This window comes from Pteropus vampyrus, unplaced genomic scaffold (assembly GCF_000151845.1).
Source record: "Pteropus vampyrus isolate Shadow unplaced genomic scaffold, Pvam_2.0 Scaffold24, whole genome shotgun sequence".
Taxonomy (NCBI): Eukaryota; Metazoa; Chordata; class Mammalia; order Chiroptera; family Pteropodidae; genus Pteropus; species Pteropus vampyrus.
This window is the reverse complement of record NW_011888805.1, coordinates 1038987-1044870: the sequence shown is the minus strand read 5'-3', so window position 1 is coordinate 1044870 and position 5884 is coordinate 1038987. Positions and strand designations below refer to the sequence as shown.

The 5884-nt window shown below is 40.6% G+C and overlaps 1 non-coding gene across 1 annotated transcript; it reads right to left on the bottom strand.

Moving 5' to 3' along the window:
- Positions 1 to 57: 57 nt before the first annotated feature.
- On the bottom strand, positions 58 to 176 carry LOC111737246. Its single transcript, XR_002779392.1, has one exon. It is a non-coding gene; the product is annotated as a 5S ribosomal RNA (ribosomal RNA).
- Between the last annotated feature and the right edge of the window lie 5708 nt (positions 177 to 5884).

The following is a 5884-nucleotide window of genomic DNA, read 5'->3' as shown; positions in this document are numbered from 1 at the left end:
GACCTCACAAATTGCAAGGACCTTGTCACCTTACAATCCCTTATTTTTTATTTTTAGCGCCTACAGCACCTGGTCTTCCTAGGTGGTCTCCCATCCAAGTACCAACCAGGCCTGACCCTGCTTAGCTTCCGAGATCAGATGGGATCGGGCTTGTTCAGGGTGGCATGGCTATAGACTATATAATAATTTTAAATAATGAATTGTCTTATTTATTTATTGTTGGAAGGAAATATAACCTTACTAGAGAAAGCCAACACATTTAATTAAGGATGTTTTTACTTCCAACTAGAAATCCACTACCAAATCGACTTTTTAAAAATGAATGTATATTGCAGAAACAGATACAGGATACTTTTATACAACAAACTAATGTCTTTGCCAGGTTGCAATTATATACTTCTTTTTTAAAATCTGTTTTTAGTTATAGTTGACAAACAATATTATAGTAGTTTCAGGTGTACAACGTCGTGATTCAACATTTATATACCCTACAATCTGGTCACCACAGTAAGTCTGGTAACCAAGGTCACTGTCATTAGGATAGTGACTGTTTCCTATGCGTTACATTACATTGCGGTGACCTGTTTTATAACTGGAAGTCTGTACTTGATTCTCTTTTCTTTTTCTGCCCAATTCCCAACCCCCTCCTCTCTGACAACCATTGTTCTATCTACCCGTTTGTTTCTACTTTGTTCATTTGTTTTGGTTTTTAGATTTCACATGTCAGTGAAATTATGCAGTAATATAATGAATAGTTTTAAAAGTAAAACTGTTTTTGTTTTTCCTTAAAAAGCTTGTCCTTTTTATTTGCATAGGGTTCTCAACTTTCTCCCTGCACCACAGTCTGTAGTCATGGGGTTATTGGTGAGATCACCACTCCTGAAGCAGAGTCTAAATGGGTCACCTAGGACCCCTCGCCCACATGTTCCTGTTCGAGAGTCACAGGAGCCTCAGTTTCAGAAAACCAGATTTCACAATTCTGAATGTGTACGAGAAATTAGGAGAGCTGAAATGAGGCGTGGTTTATCCACTTTCCCAGAAGATTCGTTGACTTACAAAAGGTTTTCTCACAGGGCTGGTATAAACGTTAAGCTTTCCGCGTGTATTTTTAATTCGATCCAATTGTCATAAATTCAACCTTAAAAAAACCACACGAGATTCCAGGCCCTTCAGTCGGATGACTGCTGCGGAGCTGACCAAACCCAGCCACACAGGGGAGCTGACGCGCTTCGGGTGATTCAGAGGGACGCTCGGAGCTGCAGCTCCAGTGCAAAGTATCGCGGAAGGTGTTGCCATCGAAACAGAATGTAATTCTGTGGAAACAAGACAGCTGTTTTGAGCTCTGTAGACTTCGAGAGGGATGAGGACTTCATCTCTCCTGACGAAAATTAGTCCCAACGGTGAACCATCACCACGTTATCTCGGTCTTTCCTTGTTCGTGTTTCCTGAGTTCCAGGGCATCGCTTCTGCCGGCCGAACATCAGCGAACACGTGGCAAAGTGTCAGCAGTGATTCTGGACTCCTGAATTGACAGACAGTTCTCTGTAGGTGACTGAGCCACTTGTCACAAACTACTGGCCTGGGGTCACTTTCCTGTTTAAATCAGCCATTGGATCTAAGTTCACTTTTTTAGCATGAAAGAGGAAAGCCCTCATCAACTGGTTCCTGCCTACCTTTTTATCTAATCTCTTATCATTGTTGTCCAAGTTTTTTTTTTTCCTAATGGATTTAGATAAAAATAATAATAATAATAATAAATAAATAAATAAATAAAAGACAAAAGAAGTTCGTCCATTTCACCCGTTTCCCCATCTCAAGCTTTTCTCTGTAGGTACGAGCTTAGTTTTTTTTTTTCAGATTCTACCTACAAGAGAGATTATATGGTATTCATTTTTCTCTGTCTTAATTCACTTAGCATAATGCCTTCATCCATGGGGTCATAAATGGCAAGATTTCAATTTTTTAATGACTGAGTAGTATTCCAGTGTGTGTGTGTGTGTGTGTGTGTGTGTACACATATATATGCCACATTTTTATCCATTTATCCACTGATGGACACTTAGGTTGTTTCTATATCTTCATTATTATAAATAATGCTGCAGTGAATGAAAAGTTGCATATATATTTTTAAATTAGTAGGGGGTTTTTTCTTCAGATAAATACCCAGAAGTGGAATTGCTGTATCATATGGTAATTCTTTTTTAAATTTTCGAGGAACCTACATACTGTTTTCTATAGCGGCTGCACCAATTTACATTCCAACAGCTCATAAGATTTCCCTTTTCTCTACATCTTTGCCACACTTGTTATTTCTAGTCTTTTTGATAATAGCCATTCTAATAGGTGTGAGGTGATATTTCACTGTTTTATGTAATATCTCACATTTTGTTTAACTTGTTGAATTTTTTACATGGTTTAAAATAGATATCAACAATTTAGAATGAAGAGTCACAGAAAGGTACTATTTTCTGTTTCTTTTGAAAAAAATAGGGATATCTGGCAAGAGTGGCTCCAGATTCTTACAGGAACCTGACCGGGCATGGCCTCCTCAGGTCACCACTGCCTGCACTGGCCAGCCTGGCATATTTAGGTGCTCGCCTGATCACCACAGGAATAGAGTGAGTGATTCCTTCCCTGAGATTTTTTCTTAAGGACCTCACCCCCTTCTCGGCCAGGCTGTGCCAGCTTCCAGGTGTCTATGTGTGTTGTAGGGGAGGGTCAACTGCTTCTCTATGATTTGCTTATCCTTGAGTAGCCACTTTCTTTGCTAACTTCCTGAGATGTAGCCAACCCTTACTCTCAAGTATCTTGATTTTCATACCCCAGTCCTCTGAGATGCCTCGTATCATTCTACACATGGTTCCCTGGCTAAGCCAGGGACCTTCTCCTCAGACTTGAGAACATCAAGTCTCAACCAGGACCTTAACCCACGGGGAGACTGAGGGTCAGAAGAGCAAAGCTGTCGGGGCCAACTAGAACCGGAAGGGCTGAGAGGAGCTAGGCACGGGTCTGCCCCTAGTTCTCTCTCTCTTTTCTCCAGCAAACGGCTTCTTTCTCCCACTCAAGAGCCACCACAGCGAGGGGAGCCAGCGATGCCTGTGGTGACTCTGCTTGGCTTCACACATAAAACGGGTCAAAGTGGAATAAAACAAAAATGACAATTAAAACAATGGGAGAGAAGGAAATGAGGCTGGGAGGGAAGGAATGGGGCACACATGGACAGTCAGGGAGAAAAAGGAAGGAGAAGCTAATTACTCTCATATATAGTCTATCTATGGCACAGGCACAAGCAGCAAATTCTGTGAATTCTGTCGTGGGGCACATGGCTACTCAGAAAATGCCATTTGCTGCTTAATGACCTATTGTCATTAAGCCTCCCCAGATGTGTAATTTTTAAAAATTACAGAAATTGGCTTTTTTTTCCCAAGTAAGTTGAATATATTTTCTATCACTTATTGCGTCTATCTGTATAGTAGAGGGACTTCTAGATGTTCACCCAACTTTTCCTCTTCCTCCTGAGCACACACTTGTAGTTAGTTGTGGTTATGTGACTAGGTTCTAGCCAATGGAGTATAAGAGGAAATAAAGCTGTCGATATCCAGCTCTGACCCATAAAACCTCTCATATTTTTTTTTCTTTCCATGATGATTAAGAAGCGTGGGTAGAAGAGGGCATAGTCCAGAAAAGAGTCTATCTCCTGAACTACTTTGGTCTGTAGTGTTTGATAGGTTTACATCCCTTCTCTACCAGCAGGGGGCAAGTTATTTAATTTCTTCTGTGCCTCAGTATTTCTCATCTGCAAATTGGGAATATTGATAGCAACAACCGCTCAGGGCTATTGGAAGTATTAAATGAATTAATATTTGTAAATCAGCTAGAAGAATGCTCTGCATCTACTAAGTACTACATAAAAATGTATTAAATGAAATATTAAAAACTCTATAAATATTATTATATTAGCCTTTATGGTTATTCTAAACATTTTAACAAATTTCTTTAGGTAGTAATGAGAATCATCTTGGCTGATAGGTTTTTTTTTTTTCTTTCAGGATAGCATAGAAGTTATGAGTTGTGGCTTATTTGTCAAATAAGTTGTCCTGAGTTCAAATCATTCATTAGCTATGAGACATTCAAAAGTGACTTAAGCTCACTAATTTTCTCATTAGTAGAACCATTAATACCTACTTCATAGGATTATTGGAGGATTAATGAGCAAACGTTTATAAAAAATTCAATCAAGTGCCTGACACATAGTAAGTGCTTATTAAATAACATTGTTCATAGGCAGTAAGGAATAAAAGGCCAAGTTTGAGAAGGTGGTGTTGAGAACATTTGTAATTAATCTCTAAACCTTTTTCTTCATCTCTCCAATGAAGTGATTAAACTGGATTTGATTGTGATTTTCTAACCTTTTTTTTTTTTTAGCGGTAAAACTCTTCCTTGGGGAAAAATCATATGTATCCAAACTAACATAGATGGAAGCAGTGGGATAGGTGTCAGGAGGGATGACAGCCACCCTCTACCCACTGGCTTCCCTTCACATCCCCTTTCCAAAATGTCCCCAAGTCACTTCTGGGGAATTCTGGGGCTCCTTAGTTCACTTTGATCATTTATAGGACTTGAAGTTCTCTAAACTCTTTTGTTCCAGTTCTAACATTTTATGACCATGAGGATTGTCATTTGGCCATGAAATAAAAGTTGAAGTTCAAATTATATGAAAACAACCTGTTTCTGATGCGAAGGCCTCTTCTGGCTTAGCAAGTTGCTTCTCTCACTGCCTCTCACACCAGTCCCACCCTCTCTTTGAGAAAATGAACCCTCTCTTTCTACCTGCTTCTGCCACAGAGAGGGAGAGGACAGGCAGCTGACCTGATGGCACTGCTCATCCATCTCAGGCCCATCTAGTGGCCTAGCTTCTCAATTAGCAGTGGAACCACACTAAAGCCAGAGGCTATATTTCTGACAGATAAGGCCCTTGGCCAATTGCTGGGCACAGTTTTAAAACAAGATAAAAGTATCTAGAGAAAAATAAGCTCTCTCAATCCTTTAGTGCTTTCATTTGGTTAAAAGTTAAATTATCACTCAAATTTCCTTTCTCTATTCCTAATGTATTTGTGTAGGTATGAACAGTCCTCAAAACTCCAGCCAGCTCTCACTGGGTAGGGGCAGCTTCACTTCCCTTGCATTCAGAGCGGGTTGCTTTGCCACTCAAACCCTCATGGGATTTCTACTTCCACTAAGATGAAATTCAAAGGCCTTTCCTTGACCTCAGACCTTATCTCCTATCACTCTCTCTTGGCCCTTGCTGCTGCATTCGCACTTGACTCTATGGTTCCTCAACATGGGAAGTATATTCCGCTCTTCGGGCCATATGCTGTTTCTATTTCTGGAAGAGCTTTCCTCCAGAGAGCAGCATAGCTCCTTCTTTCATCAACTCCCTCCCCAGAGAGGCCTTCCCTGACTATTTTATCTAAAACAGCATCTCCACCCCCTTTCTAGGCCTGTACTTTGCTCTCACTGCATAGCTCTTCCCCACTTCCTACATGGAGAAGGCACATCTGTTGGCTATTGCCTGTCTCCTTCTCAGGTCTACTGAGTTCACTACTATATCCCCAGTTCCCAGCATGTAGGAGTTCAACAAAATCCTGTCAAATGAATGACTAGATGATCTTAGCTGTTAGTCATGTACCTGCATTAAGGTAACAAACACACAAGCCTGAAGGGGTATGAGGTGAACATAAACATAGGCAGATTAGTAGAAAGTATTGGCTTTAACAATGCTCGCAGTCGTGGTCTTTTTAAAGCCATGCAGGCCCAACAAAAAGGACAAACTAAACGCATCTTGGCAAGCAGCGCACAGCTACCCCAGCCTGCGTTAACTATC